The following is a 14272-nucleotide window of genomic DNA, read 5'->3' on the forward strand; positions in this document are numbered from 1 at the left end:
TACTTATTCCCCTGCCAGATCTAGCCTATCATTTCTTGTCTTCATTGACCACTCCATCTATAGTGGCTCTGCATGTTGCTTTCCTACCTAGGTTTATTTTTATTCCTAGCATTTATCACCTTCTGTCGTTATATTAAGTATTTGTATAGTTTCTTTTTGTCCACTACCTGCCTAGAATATTAGAACCATGAGGGCAGAGACTTTGTTCACAGCTCTATCCCCAGTGCCCAACCCAGGGCCTGGCCTCCATGATGCTCAATATGTGCTTGTGGGATGGATAGATGGGTGGATGAATGGATGGATGAATAAATGGATGGATAAATGGATGTATGATATGAGGGAGGAAGGGTGGGATAGATGGATGAATGGATGGGTAGATTAATGAGTGGATGGATAGATGGATGGATGAATGAATGAATGGATGGATGAACGGATGGATGGATGGACAGATGAATGGATGGATGGATAGATGGTTGGATGGATGTTTGGATGGAGGGGTGGGTGGATAGATGAGTGGATGGATGGATGAATGGATGGATGGATGGATGGATGGATGGACAGCTGAATGGATGGATAGATGGTTGGATGGATATTTGGATGGACAGGTGGGTGGATAGATGGGTGGGTGGATGGATGGAGGGAATGAGGAGTGGATAGATGGATGAATGGATGGGTAGATGGGTGGGTGGATGAATGGATCAAGGGAGTGAGAGAGGGAAGGGATGGATGGATAGATGGATAGAAGGGTATACTAATGGGTGGATGAAAGGGTTGACGGATGGAAGGAATGATGGGCGGATGGATGGGTGACTGGATGGGTAGATGGGTGGGTGGATAGATGGTGGGCGGATGGACATTTCTCCCAGCGTCGCTTCCCACCCCCGTGCTGTAGGTCTCTCACTTGGCTGCCCTGACATGCCTACCCTGGCCCCAAGCCCGAGCAGGGAGCTCTGGGGGCTTCCACATGATTGGGCAGGATTTCTATTTCTCACCCTCCTCTGAGGCTGGGCAGACAAAAGCCTTTGTTCTTCCTCCCTGCCTGGCCCTGCTGCAGCCAGGGTGGGAAGTTGCTGGCAAGTCAGCAACTTAACTTTGCTGCAACTGAACTGAACTTTGAGGCGTAACCTGTCAAGCGAGCCCCGGAGGCTTCTGCGGTCCACAGGGGAGGGGCATGATGGAGGTATGGTGGGGAGCACCATGGCCAGGCACAGAGATGATCCCTATCTGGGCGGACCCCCAAGTCTCCCAGAGTAGATTCATTTTTTGAAGCAAGGAGGGGAAGCTAATAGATGAAGCTGGCTCTGGGCTCTCTGTGGACAGCTGGGGACGGTGTTTCTTTTTGTCCTCCAGAGTTGTTCTGCAGGGTGAGGGGTAAGAAAGGGGGCCGCTACTAAGTGCTCACGGTGGTCCTGTGAGGGGGTGTCACGGTCACCATTGCACAGAGGGGAAAACTGAGGCTCAAAGAGACTAAGTAACACGCCCCCAGGATCTCCCGGCTAGAGTATGGAAGGCAAGGTGTGGACCTGGACAGTGTTGCTCAGATAAAAAGTTCTCATGTCCCATGTCACCCCGTCACACTTGGCATAAGAGCCACAGTTCTTCCCTAACACTGCGTTGCTGGATGAACTCAGGTAAGCCTCTTTCCCTCTCCGGGTCTTAGTTTCTCTCCTCTGTAAAATGGGAGGCTTGGCTGGGCCCTAATTTAGATATTGCAGGATTCTCTGGGTTACTGGGATCACTGGGTTCAACTTTCACAATAATACGAAGTCTCAAAGAAATTCTCAAATTCTCTCACAGTCCTGTGGCCACACCCGGGACCCACAGGCCCATTAGACAGAGCAGCAAACTAAGACCCTGACTGGCACCATCATTTCCTCCAGAGCCCTAGAGTGTGATGGGATCGCTGTGTCTCCGCCTAAGCCCTGTCTGGAGTTCCAGGTGTCCGCTTGCCCCCAAGGCTGGGCACTGCACGGGAGAGAGAGTCAGAGATAGCAGAATCTTGGGCAGGCGCTGCTGACCCATTGGGTGGGAGGTCTAAGAATCAAGGCTGCAGGATGGGGGGTGAGGTGGGGGGGCCCTTTTCTCTGGAGTGGGACCCTCCCTTGGAAGCCAAACTGAATGGGCAACCATTACTCTGCTGGGCTGTCACTAACCACTCAAATCCAGTGGCCACTTGCCAATCTTCTGTCTTTGTCCAGGGCAGAATTGAATCTTGTTCAAATAAACTCAAAGGCCAGGTAGATCACTGAAGCAATGACTGGAGAATTTGGCACTCTCCAGCCTGCCAGCCCTACCCAAACATCCTCAAGGTATCTGCATAACCAGCTCATTGCCCTGCCTACTCCAACCAGAGAACGTGGGAAGAAGCCCAGGACCTCTGTGCGGTGGTGGAGGCCCGCTTGGCTGCTCCTGACCTGTGTCTCTGGCCTCTTCAGCTTTTCCTCCAAATTCCACTCTGTGCACAAGCTGCTGGTCACCTCCCTGCACATGCTGTGTGGCTTCTGGCCTCGGGACCTCTGCACATGCAGTCTCCTTCACTGAGTTCTCCCAGAAACAGGCCCTCAGACACGAATTTGAGTGCAAGGAGTATATTTTGGGTGGTGATCTCAGGAAGCACCCATAGCAGGTTGGGTAATCAAAATAGGGAAGAAAGAAAATAAAATAAATGTTATTAAACCAATCACCGCTGTGGGCAACTAGACCTCAGACCCACCAGGGAACTCTGGGAGACAGCGAAGAGCATGCGCTTCAGTCATTCCAACCCAGTTGCAAGGGAAGAGATCATGTATCTTCTGACTTCCCCCAGTCGTAAGCTGCGGGCTAATTCCAGGGGCTAGTTCCAACTCTCTGGAACTTCTAGCTGAGCGTGCACCCATGGCCAAATGAAAGCACTTAAGCAGACATCTGCAGTGAGCAAGAGTGGGCATCTGTCTAGGGGACGCGGGCCGGGCAGCAACAGCATCTGCTACAAATGTTTCCTGGTTCCTGACCTTTTGCAACCTGACTCCTACCTACTCTTCAAAGCCCATCTCAGATGTCACCCCCTCGGGGAAGCCTTCCCTGACCCTCCTAAATCAGTCAATCACTTCATGAGTTTCTAATATCTGCATGAATCACAGTGGATTGTAATTGCCTGTCCCACAGGGGAGTGAACAACTTAAGGTCAAGGGTTTTACATCTTGGGCGTTAAGAATATGCATGTCACGCAGTCTTGAGTTCTGCTCTCCTGGCCCCTCTGAACAAACTGTGGTCTCCTATCTGTCCCCAGGGCCTGGTTGTTATTGGGCCCTCAGTGAACATCCAGATAAAGGGATTGGAATGGCAATTTCAGCTCATTGACTTTTCCTCTTTCCCCTGAACTTTCCTGGTATTTCCATGATGGATGTTGTGGTTCAGCTAATGGGTCCCGATTCGAATTCCTCTTCAGAATCACTGGGAGAGCATTTAAAAAACTTTGGGGGCTGGAGCCCCATCCCCCTGAGATTCAGATTCCGTTACTGGGATCACTGGCTTCACCTTTCATAACAATATGAAGTCTCAAAGAAATTCCCAAATTCTCAACCGGACAAGGGCATGCAGGGAGTGAGTTTGTCATGAAGTCCTACGGGGAGAGGGCCAGAGGGCAGGCAGCCTGGAGTCCATGCTGGGAGACAAATGTGGAGGAAGCAGAAATTAGAAATTAAAAGAAATGAACTGGACATATGGGCAGCCACATGGTTAGAGCTTAAAAACAAACATAGAAAAAAGGGAACATGGTGGAGCAATGTTTTATTACAATACGATGTAAATGGCTGAGAACCACAATGAGACTGTGCCGTCCTTAGGAAGGGGCTGTCAGACTCAGCTGCCCACTAGATTTGCCTGGTAACCCTTAAAGATTCCTATGCCCATGCCTACCCCCAAAGCCACTGCAGTGGAATCTCTGGGGCGAGATCCAGTATTTTTAAAATGCGAAGTCTGGGCTGAGAACTGCAGAACACGGGAGAACAGCTATCTCAATTCTTTGTCCTCAGAGGGGAATTCATCCTGTAATAATGTTACGAGGGTAAATTGAGAACCAACTATATGCCAGGCACTGTGCTCAGAGCTTTGCATACATTACCCACCCTTGTGGGGAGAGTTCTTTTATAATCCCTACTTCATAGATGGGGAAACTGAGGCACGGAGCGGTGAAGTCAGTGACCAAGGACTCACAGCTATTCAGTAGCAGAGCAGGCTTGTCCTCAGTACCCGGGGCTGCAAGTCTGGCAAAGGAGTCCTTGGCACCTCCCTCCTGTGTGCTGCAAAGTTGCTCTCTCTGACGCCCTTTGACTCACTTGGTTCAGCAACCGCAAGGAGTTGTTGTTTCCCATAAATTCCTCATGGTCTTTTTTTTTTTTTTTTAAACCTCAACGCACAGGCAAACCCCACATCATGAAGGCTGATCGGCTTTTGAAGGCGAGACCTTCATTCTAAAGGTCACAGCTGTATGAGCCGTGTTTATTAGAGCTTATTTTAAATTGCTCCCTCAACCCTGTGAAAGGCGGGAAGTCTTAAAATTACTTCTCCCCAAAACTGGCGCCACCCTGCCCTGGAAGTTCTCTGACTTGTTTCATAAGGAATTATTAATTATGATTTGTTTTTATAATTGTCCACTTGGAGTCTTGGATGACACACGCTCAGACTTGCCCATCCTTTTTTAAAACAAGGAATCAAAAGTTCATGGAAATCAGTTATATTTAATGAGTGGAATTACTTGGGCTCAGTCCTGGATTAACTGTGTGACCTTGGGCAAACCCCTTCCCTCTCTGAGCCTCTGTTTTTCTAGTTGTAGAAGGAAGAGTGTGGATTAATATCTCTCATAGGATTCAGAATATGTATTTCCTGCCGGTCGCCATGGCTCACGCCTGTTATCCCAGCACTTTGGGAGGCCGAGGTGGGAGGATCATCTGAGGCCAGGAGTTTGAGACAAGCCTGGCCAACATGGCGAAACCCTGTCTCTACTAAAAATGCAAAACTTAGCCAGGCGTGTTGGCGCATGCCTGTAATCCTAGCTACTTGGGAGGCTGAGGCACAGGAATCATTTGAACCTGGGAGGCAAAAGTTTCAGTGAACCGAGATCATGTCACTACACTCCAGCCTGGGCAACAGAGCAAGACCTTGTCTCAAAAAACAAACAAACAAACAAACAAAATATGTATATGTGTGTGTGTGTGTATATACACACACACACACACACACACATATGTATATTTCCCAGACCATAAATATGCCAGGGGTATATGAAGAGGTTTTAAGTTGTACATGGATGGACATTTTATAAGTTGTATTTTTTATTTCAATTCTTAAAATTTCATAGTATTACAACATTTCATTTGTAAATGCAGACATTTCTTATTGTTGGGATGGTCAATGAGGAGGAGGAGCTCTGCTTCATGCAGTCAGTCACTCAGGAATCTGACAGATGGGGGCTCAGTCATCTGCAACAGGTAGCTTCCAAGGTCTCCCTGAGGATCAACGCCCAGCCAGCTGCCAGAAGAGGGGAGGTGATAGAGGAGAAACACATGCTCAACCAGCTCAGCCGAGAATGACGTACACATCAGTTCCCCTCACATTTCACTGGATAGAATTTATCACATGGTTCCACCTAGATGCAAAGGCAGTTGGGAAATGTAGTCTCCTGGGTGGGTGACTGCTTACCTACAACACTTAGGAGGAGGAGTATGAGTCTTTGGTGGATCCTTGGTCATCTCTGTCTCAGTATTCTCTTTTTATTTTTATTTTTATTTTATTTTACTTTATTTATTTATTTTTTGAGAGAGAATCTCGCTCTGACTCCCAGGCTGGCATGCAAATAGTGCCATCTCAGCTCACTGCAACCTCAGCCTCCTGGTTTAAGCAATTCCCCCTGCCTCAGGCTCCTCAGTAGCTGGGATTACAGAGGTGCACCACCAGTTAATTTTTGTGTTTTTAGTAGAGACGAAGTTTCGCCATGTTGGCCAGGCTGGTCTCAAACTCCTGACCTCAAGTGATCCACCCACCTTGGCCTTCCAAAGTGCTGGGATTACAGACGTGAGCCACCACACCTGGCCAGTAAGTTGGCAGCAGGGGGATTCAAACCCATGCCTCTGAAGAGACTGGAGTCTTAATACAGTGCCTTAGACCGCTCGGCCACCCTACCTCCGTGGAAAATCTTATTCTCTCTTTAAATAAATAAGTTGAAGGACAGAGATTTGCCACCTCACTTCTCAATGAATTAAAATACAATATACAATTTTCTATAGGTGGGAGGACTCATTTGATGCAATGCTAAGGTTTACTGTTTAGCTGTGGTAATCAAGACAGTCTGGTTGGCAGAGGGACAGATGCATGCAACAGTGGAACAGAGTAGAGAACCCAAGAATAGACACGCACAAATGTGCCCAAAAGATTTTTGACAAAGTTGCAAAAGCGGTTCAATGGAAGATAAAAAGCCTTTTCAACAGATCGTGCTGGGGCAATTTGACATCCACACGCAAGAAACAAAGCTCATTGACCTAAACCTCACACGTTATACAAAACTTCACTCAAAATGGATCATAGACTTAAACATAAAACATAAAGCTATAAAACATTTAGAAAAAAGCAGGAGAAAATCAGTCTTCAGAATCTAAGGCTAGGCAAAGAATTACTAGATGTAAAAACCAAAAGCACAATTCATAAAAGGAAAAAAATTGATCAATCGGACCTCATCAAAGTTGAAAACTTTTAACCCATGAGAGGCCCAATTAAGAGGAGGAAAAGACAAGCTACAGATTAGGAGAAAATATTTGCAAACTGCATATCCGACAAAGAACTAGTACCTAGAATTCTTAAAACTTGACAGAATTCTCAAGAACTCTCAAAAGTCAGCAGTTAAAAAAATCCAAATAGAAAATGAGCAAAAGACACAAACAAATATTTCACTGAAAAGAACATGCAGATGGAAATAAACACATGAAAAAATGTTCAACATCATTAGCCATTAGGGAAATGCAAATTAAGGCCACAGTCGGATATTGCTACACACCTATCAGAATGACCAAAATAAAAAATGATGGGAACTTTCGCATTCAATCACTGGTGAGGAACGGAGACACTAGAACACTCATACATTCCTGATGGGAATGTAAAACGGTACCGTATTCTGGAAAACAGTTTTTTAGAAACTGCCTTATGACTTGGCATTTGCAATCCTGGACATAAAAATGAAAACTTATGTTTGTGCAAAAACTTATGCTCAAATCTTCATAGCAGCTCTCTTCATAATAGGCAAAAACTGGTAAACCACCCGGAAGCCTGTCTATGGTTTTTTTAAGTAAAAAAAGCTGTGTTATATCCATACTATGGACTGCTACTTGCAATACAAAGGAATAAAATATTGATAACACACAATTTGAATAAATCTTCAGAGAATTATGCTGAGTGAAAAAAGCCAATCCTCAAAGGTTACATAAACTATATGATTCCATTTATGTAACATTCTTGAAACCACACAATTATAGAAATGGAGAACAGATTAGTGGTTGCCATGGCTCGGGGCAGGGTTGGGGGTGGGAGATGGGTTTGGTTATACAAGGGCAATGAGGGATCCTCGTGGTGATAGAAATGTCTGTATCTTGACTATATCACTGTCAATATCTTTATTGTGACTGTTAACATTGAGGGAAACTGGAAAGGGTATATGGACTCTCTCTGTTTATTCCTTACAACTGCATGTAAATCTATAATAATCTCAAAAGAATACATTTTAAAAAGAATATATTATACAATTTTCTATACCCAGACACTACTAAATATAATTATATCTTTGGTAACACAGACACACTGTTCTCAGATAACGGAAGTAGTGCGGTGATTATGTGTGTGACTTGACAACGGGATGGGCTGGGTTCAAATCTCAGCTACCAGTCCCTTCACCTCCTTGGGCCTCAGTTTCCACACCTGCAGGTGCTGAGCAATGAGAGGAACTGTCTCGTGGGGTTGCTGGGGGGACACGATGACATGATTCATGAGACATGCAGAGCACAATGCTCACTCGCAGTGGCTGCCCAGTAAATGAAATTGCCACTTTTCCGGGCTGTAGAAAAGGCTACAGGTAGAGGCAGGCAGAGGATTGGACCCGAGAGCATCCTCTGAGAGCTCTAGATTGGGATCATGTCTCACCAGCCAGGGGGTTTGTTTTGACTTCTTTCTTGCAGGGAAGTGTCTGCTGAGTGGTCCATTCCACTCCCCTGAGTTTGGCCTGGTCGCTTCTTGTCTGCCCTCCGGACCCCGGTGGGTGCAAACTTTCATGGGTGTCTCTCCACCTGGAGCCTGTGGTTGGGACTGCTCAGGTGGGGACACAGCCTGGGGGGTGATCCTCTGTAAGGCAAAATGGAGCAGGAGTGGAACCCATGCCTACTGCATACCTATTGTGTGCCTTGTGACTTACGTGCTGCAGCTCACGGAATTCTCCCAACAACTTTGAGCAGTAGGTGCTATAATCACCCCTGCGTGATCCAGAGAAAACCGAGACTCGGTGAGGGGAATGGACTCATCCAAGATTGTGCAACTAGTAGGTGGCAGAGCTGAGATCTGAGCCCTGGTCTGTCTGATTTAAATCCAGAATCATTTTCACTGTTGACAATAACCTCACCACTTATTAAGCATCTACTAGAGTAATTAATATGCTAGCTCTTTCCATTGAGGTATGATCACCTTTCCATTTTAGAGAAGAGGAAATAGGGGTTAGGCAAGGTGCATTGCCAAGATGGACAACAGCTCTCAAAAAACAGCCAACCTTGCAGCCAACGGGCAGCTTTCTTGTGTGCCCCCAACCCCACCTGTAGCTCCAGCCCAGCTCAGCCAAGATCACTCAAGCTTTGGGACTTTTAAATGCTGAGTCAGCAAACAGCCCCTACCTTGAGATACTCTGCCTAGGCAGGCTGTGGGTGTTTGCACTTCAGCTTCAGGCATCCAGGTTCAGCTGAGACAGCAAGACCTTCCCCTGGGGGCTGGATGGGGTCATTGGGAGCCACTGAGAGACCCTTTCCCCACTTGGCCTGGCAGACACAGTGGCAGTTGGAAGAGGCTCGAGGTGGCTGTGGTGGTAACAACTTCCTTTTGAGTAATAACATTTACTGAAAAGCAATTCTGCTTTTAGCACCAGAAGTTCACCACCCTTGCAAGCAGGCGCCTAAGAATACCTTCATTCAACCACAGTTCAGAGATTCACAGACTTCCTTTTGCACTCCCTCCAGGAGAGTTTCACATTTGGTGTTGAGGGAAAACCAAATACCACAATTATTGGAGGGGGCGGGAGGGGTGTCGAGAGGGAGGTGATGCGAAGGGGGCCAGGTGGCATCAACCACAGCCCCCAAGGCCTCACAGGCAGCCTCTGGGCAGCGGCTCAGCCTCTCGCCCTCAGTTACTGGAAAGACAGCGGACGAGCTCAGAGTGAAACCGACAGGCTGACAATTTATCTTCCTTTTACAAGAAAAAGAAAGTGATTGTCCTTCAAACAAGCATGACTTTGGAAGCCAGGGACTTACCCTGGCCACTCTGCAAATTAGAGACAGAGCCAGGCTGCTCCAGAGGCCCCGAGCCCCTGCCTGTCACCCCCAATTAGCGCTGGAGTTCTTTAGGCTCTTTTTTTCTATTGCCCAAAATCCAGTCTACTGGGGCATAATGGGGACTTATGGAAAGAAAAAAATCCAATCTGCCCTTGGGAGGGGATAGCCTTAAATGTTAGGCGCTCACCCCAGGCAGCTGGGGGTGGCTGAGGGCAAGGGAGAAGGCATGGGTGGGGAAGGAGGGGATGTGCCAGGCAGAGCCAGGAGGCTCCAAAAAGCAGCTCTGAAAAGCTCTCCCCCTCCCAGCAATCCAGCCTCCTGATTCACGCCAGACACAGAGGCAGCTGATGGGATGGGAAGAGGCTGGTTTTGGGAGCCACAGGGATGTGGGGGCAAACTCCAGCTCTGCCACTTGCTGGCTGTGTGACCTTGGGTGGGTAACTTCACCTCTCTGAGACTCAGTTTCCTCACCTTTAAGATGAGGATGAGTATAGGAGGTCAGGACATGACCTTCCTGTGCTCAAAACCCTCCCACGGCTCCCACCTCACTTGGCAGAAAAGTCAAAGATCTCTGTGGTTTACCAGACCCTGCAAGATCTTTCCCATGCCTTTCCCATGCTTCCCTTACAACCTCATCTCTCTCTCTCTGTCTCTTTTTTTTTTTTTTTTTTTAAGACAGGGTCTCACTTTGTCACCCAGGCTGGAGTGCAGTGGTGCCAACACATCTCACTACAGCCTCAACCTCCTGGGCTCAAGTCATCCTCTCACCTCAGCTTCCCAAATAGGTAGGACTACAGACACGTGCCTCCACGGCCAGCTAATTTTTGTATTTTTTGTAGTAAAGATGGGCTTTTGCCATGTTGCCCAGGCTGGTCTCGAACTCCTGAGCTCAAGTGATCTGCCCACCTTGGCCTTCCAAAGTGCTTGGGATTACAGGTGTGAGCCACTGCGCCTGGCCCATCTCCTCTTACTCACTCTCTCTGGTTCCCTCTACCCCTGCCACACTGGGCTCCTCTTTGTTCCTCCAACATGCTAAGCACACGCCTACCTCGGGGCTTTTGCACACACTGTTTCCGCTGTCTTCAGCATCCTTCCTCCAGATAGCCACAAGGCTTCTTCCCTCTCCTGATCTGGGTGTCTGCTTAAATGGCCCCGGGGGTCCTGCTCTGACCCCCCGCCCTTCCAAATTGCTCCCCTGGCCTTACCTCTTCACCCTGCGTGAATGTTTTCCCATAACACTGACCACTACTTGACACAATAATTTAGGGGGTTCATAACTCCCCATTGGCCAGACTGTAAGCTCCCAGCAGGCAGAGGCCAGTTCTCCACTGTCCTCCATTAAATCTCAGAGCCTGGCACATAGGGGGCACTCATCCAGTGTTGAATGAACAGATGCAGGGTTTTGTGGTGAGAAGGGAAGAAGGACGTGTGTGGCGGGTTCAGCACCAGCCCAGGGTGCGTGCTCACTGTCACTTCTTCTCTCCTCTGCCCAGCACCAGCCCCATGTCATGTGCTTGTTGAATTCCTACAATGGAAGGATGCATTTTACAGATGCAGGAATGAGACCACAGAGCCCAAGCGACTGTCTCAGCCCGCAGCGGGGCAAGGCTTTGAATTCTGGTCTGCGGGTCTCTTGGCCTCCAGGACAATGGTGACAGTGTCCAGTCTGACTTGGGGTCTGGGTGAGAGAAATGGCTGGTGGGGCCATCAGATTCTTGAGAAGAGGCCCTGGCTTTGAGGATCTCCAGCCGACATCTGGGCTTAGGACTGGGGTTCACACCCCTGTCCTCCTGTCCCACAGTCCCACATTCTGCCCCAAAGCAGAATGCAAGCCCCATCAAGGAGGCTCAGGGTTTCCAGAGAGGGGCTTTCTCAACTTTCTGTTGCTGGAAAGTTCTGTCCCAGAAAGGGCAGACGCTTGAGGAGCTCCTGGATCTGGCAGAAGGCTCTGAGACTAGGAGACCCCTGGTGTCATCGCTCCCCGGCACCCCGCCAGTTCTCGAATACAAGGGACTTTCCAGAGAAGTCAGCCTCCTGGCTGCCTCCAAGCCTGCCCAGGCCTGCAGGCCCAGGTCTCCATGAAGCCCAGTCCTGCCTCGGTTTCCCTGTTTTTAATTTCTTGGAGAGGCCAAGGAGTTTGGAGGTGAACAGCCTCATACGAGCACTAATTTCCCCTAGGCCTGGGGCATAGGAATTTTGGAGCCATAAACAGGCTTCTCGCAGCCCCCATGATGAGTCCTCCCCACACTCCATCCACCCTGGACTCTGGGCTGAGCTGGGCAAGGAGCTGGTCTGGGGTGAGCTGGGTGTTGCCTGTGGGTGCAGCTCAGAGCTGGGGGCGCTACCTCTGCCCTTCTGTCCCCCATCAGAGCTGCCCCAGCTGTATGAGAACCCCTCCCACAATGGCTGCAACAGAGGGCACGCAAGTGAGACGCCAGGAAGAACTGCTTCAGCTTCGTTATCCTCAAAGGTGTTCGTACCCATCAAGCCTCCTAGAGCAGACCTCCATGACAGCTGCCCATGGGACAGGTCCAGTCTGGAGATATGTTTAGTTTGGTCCTTAAAGTATTTTTTTTTAATGTGAATCAATTGCCAACATCTGACATGCCAGGAGATTTCACATAAAGTCCTTTTCTTTGGCTTCTCTTGAAAAACGGGAAGATGTGGCCATACTGGGCCCACATTCCTACTGGACACAGGAGGCCTGGGAGTGGGGTTGCGGGAGGCCCTTTCCTAGTGGCACATAGTAGGTACTTTCCTGTTCACCCAGTCCCTGCATGCCCTACTTTCCTCATATAATTTCCTTGCCAGGGTCTTGAAGTATGAGTAGGAGTGCGCCAGAAAAGGGCAGTGGAAAAGCGTTCCAGCAAAGGGGAACAGCGTGAGTCGGTGAGATGCATCTGTTCAAGATTCACTCGACAAATATGTATTGATGCTTACTGTATACACAGGGACATACAGCAAGAAACCAAACAAATCAAAATCTCTGCTCTCTGGTTCTCAGCTAGGGGTGGTTTTGTTCCCCATGGGACACTTGGTTATGTCTGGAGATGTGTGTGGTTGTCACAGCTGGGTGGAGGGAGGGTGCTATCAGCATCTAGTGGGGAGAGGCCAAGGAGGCTGCTGAACCAATCCTACAAAGCCCAGGGCAGCCTTCAGGTGCAGAATGATCTGGCCCCAAATGTCAGTCAAGCCAGGGTCGAGGGACCCTGGTCCGGGGGCACAGACACCAAATAGGACAAGCCAATGAACTCAAACCGTGAAGCCAGCGGCTGATGAGCACTTTCTGATTAAATGAGCCGGAGCATGGTGAGAGGGATGCAGAGGGTTGTGGCTGCTCAAACAGGTGCCGTCTGCACAGGGGCAGGTCCTGAAAAGATTGTGGCACTGCTGGCAGGGTGGCCCTGGCATTGTAGGTGTTCACTGAGTGGCACTTTCTGTCTTTCCACCCTGCCTAATCTTCATGACGGCCTTGCTGTGGAGCAGGGATCTGTGTTCCTGACCGGGCATAGCAAGCCGTTAAGAGGCTGACCCAGGGCTCCTGACCACTCAGTCAGTGTCCTTGTGCTGCCTGGAGGTGGTGATGGTCTCTGAATTGCCTCCTGTCATTCAGTCAGTCAACAAACATCTAACAGGAGCCCATTGGGGCATAGGGGGAGGGAACAACTTAGGGTGAACTGCTCAGCTTACAACATGTGGTAGGTACACAGGAAAGACTGGTGAAAGGAATGAAAAGAAGGAATAAGTGAATAAGCAAGCCTCAGGCCATTAAGACAATGATCATGGCCAGCATTGATTGAGTGCCTACTGTGTGGCAGGCTCATCCTAAACCCTCCATGTGAGAGTCTTACAGAAGGAACACCTCTGAAAGGGGGGCCAACGACCATCCCCACTTTCAAGGTGAGAAGACTGAGGGGAAGAGAGGTGATGTCAACTGCCCGAGGCCTAGCAAGAGAATGGCAAGGCTGTCGCCGGAGCCTGGGCCTACCAGATCCCAGGGTGCACCTGCTGCCTCAGTGTTGTGTATGCTGTGGCTCAAATCGTTATGCCACCGGCCCTGTGAGGGAGGTGCTAGCATTATCCCATGTTACAGATGAGGAAACCAAGTCTCAGAGACAGGAAGTGACTTGCCCAAGGTCACACAGCATGTGTGTTTGAATCTAGATTTCACGTTTTCAGCCACCAAACCCTGCCCTTCGTAAGCCCTGGCCGCTCTGTGAGGAGGATGCGTAAGTCCCAAGGGGTTAGGGAGGGAAAGTGGGCCAGGGAGCTAAGCCCTCCAGGGTCTGCAGGACCAGGCAGGAGGCTCTGAAGGAGGCAGGGTCCCTGGTGGGCAGATGGGAGCAGGTGGGCCTGGGGAGCCGCCAGCCTTCCGCCCCCACGTGCAGGCATGCCCGCCAGGAGGGCCTGTGGAGAGGCCGCCCCGTGGTGTGTGCCAGGCTGACAATGGCTCCTTGTGTCTGTGCCGACGGTGGGAGAGGGGAGGTATTGTTTGCCAGGACACCTTCCCGCCAAGGCTGGCTGCAGGCGGTCCTTGTCCTAGGACGCTTGGCACGGGGCTGTTCCGGGCGCCAGAGGGAAGTGTGTGTGTGCATGTGTGTGGCTGGGTGTTCTGGGCCACGTTGGTGCTGGCTGCGGCTCCCTGGGTGTGCCTGTGCACGTGTGTGTGGGGGTGAGGGCATGTGTGTCTATCTCTGAGTGTGCCCATGCACGTCTTGCAC

This window comes from Pan paniscus, chromosome 21 (genome assembly GCF_029289425.2).
Source record: "Pan paniscus chromosome 21, NHGRI_mPanPan1-v2.0_pri, whole genome shotgun sequence".
NCBI classification, from domain to species: Eukaryota; Metazoa; Chordata; class Mammalia; order Primates; family Hominidae; genus Pan; species Pan paniscus.